The sequence below is a fragment of the Ceratina calcarata genome, unplaced genomic scaffold, assembly GCF_001652005.2.
Source record: "Ceratina calcarata isolate Rehan_Ccalc_2016 unplaced genomic scaffold, ASM165200v1 scaffold434.2, whole genome shotgun sequence".
In the NCBI taxonomy this organism is placed as follows: Eukaryota; Metazoa; Arthropoda; class Insecta; order Hymenoptera; family Apidae; genus Ceratina; species Ceratina calcarata.
Window position 1 is genome coordinate 18,031 of NW_017167164.1, and position 2,362 is coordinate 20,392.

Genomic DNA, 2,362 nt, shown 5'->3' on the forward strand with positions numbered 1-2,362 from the left:
TTCCTCGACGGGATTATTAATGACGCGGTTCAGCGCCCTACGGAGCTCGCGAGTTATACGACGGAATTTATACGTACTTAAACGCGCTATTATCGTCCTTTGCACGAGATCGCGTGGGCGCGCGCGACAGCAACTGTACCGGGCTCGTCGGGAAGACGCGCGATGCTCGCTTATGTATTCGAAAGTTCCATTACTAGCCACAGATTTCGGTTTTATTAGCCTCCTCGTCAAATATTCACTAGTTTTCGTACGTTTATTATCTATTTTACAAGGCGAAATCTTTTCTTAATACTTTACGCAGTTTTATGTAACTGATTCATGGAAAAATAATTATTGCATGATCAATCGTTTTGACTGCGATTCATGAATGATAGCCAAGTTTCCAAAAACTTAAAACACATTACTCACTTATAGAGTTAGTCATAAGAGCTATGGTCGTCCACCTTCCACTAGAACTAGGATGTATGTATGTACAGCTTGGGACACGGAAACAGCTCGGGCTTGTGTTAGTTTGAGGGGCAGAATTCGAAATGAGTAATAAGTCTACGTCTTACATCCTCAAGCGGATTGAATTCATTTTAATTAGTGGAATTCGAATGAACAAGGAAACGTCAATTACCAATTGGTGTTCGATTATATGAAAAATTTAATCTACTGAGTCTTCGTAAATTTTCTCAGAAGTGAATTGAAGCATAACAGAAAGAAAAATGTCGAAACGAAAAAAGACTAACCAGCGTTTGTGTGTCGATTTTTTCATAATCGCACGAGGCGATAAAGATTCCTGAAACGTTTGTACAAATAGAAAGTATTTTTAACTAATTGACAAACTGGATGAGGCAGTCGACAACGAATGTTTTAAATCGACTGTGGAAGATTGGAGATCCAGGAAACGTCAGGTCTGTTGCGGTATTAATCCGAGCCTGGGTGCAGTATGCACTTGGAATGCAGCTCTCAAAGTGGGCTGCTCTTGGCTATCGGCGTGCATCGTGGAACTTGGCTACCTGGTGAAAGTACCTCCACCTTATTCCTCAGCGGTCTGCGTGCGCTTACATTCATGCGTGAGTACAAGAATTGCTCGCACACACGTCCATCCCGGGCCGCGTGTGCGTGTACACAGGTACATGCGCCGACACGAGGTGAGATACTGCCAGATAGCGTGGCACGTAGTGTCAATGTACTCCATTGTGTCATCTGTCACGGCCTGTGAGATAACACGACTCCGCAGCGATGGCTATGACCTATGCGTCGTTTCACGGGAAAAGAACAATCGTTCTATGCTATTCAGAGTCGTTGCTTATTTTTAAGATCGTCTCAAGCATTTCCTATCCGCGTCTGTTCCACATTTCCGATCCAAATGGGACAGGCTTGTAGTTTAGGAAAGAGTGAAGCAATTTCTCTTTAATGTGAAATATGAAACCTTTTTATTCTTACAAGCATTTATTTTGACACGTTTAAACATTTATCTTATGCTAATTATGTGACCAGTACGTCCACGCATTGAGAAAAATAATCGTCTTATACATTTCTGTATGGGACAGCAATTTATTTTGTACACTTGTTATATAATATGTTACTCGTTATATCGAGTCTCGTATAATGAACTACGCAATGAAATCGCTCGGAATCAGGCCATTCTTTACTCTCTAGTATATCTTGTACTATTGGAAAGAATTCGCAACAGTTATTAAAAAAAGAAATTAGCAAATCGAGACGAAAGATGAAAGTAGAAAATGGAGAAAGGAAATGGAAAGATAAATTAACACAGAAAATCAAGAGAAAAAATTAGGAAGAAAAATGAAGAGAGTGAATGAAGATTTGCTCGTAGAACAATTTGTACAAGCGTGTAATTTGGATATTTGCAGATCGGCCACGCTCGATTTCTCGTACCGACGATTTACGTATCATTAAATGCAGGATAATCATTCGGAGTGATTCATGGGAACGTTCCTGTTAATTAGAACTTGCCAACGGGTAATTTGCCACCGCAAATAACAAACAAAATACGCATATACATTGCGTTAGCGTTTTCTCAATGAACGGGACACCGTTCATTTACTCTCGTTCTCGCTGGCCGTTTCTTGCACGCGATAAGAACACCGAATGAAACGCGATATCAGTTTTATGCGTTGACGTTTTTCCCGCATACCGTCTACCCGATTTAGTTTTTCTTTTCATTCGATCTGCTCTTTCAAACTAGATCTACGTATCTATTCATCGGTATGAGTCACGTTCGTGAAACGCGAACGGATGCATACCTTGCAAATATCCAATAGGTGTTTCTCGTTATCGAATCGATATTATTTAGATTTACGCATTGATTACATTTTTAAGGATGTATTGGCTATACAGTCAATCCCAAATG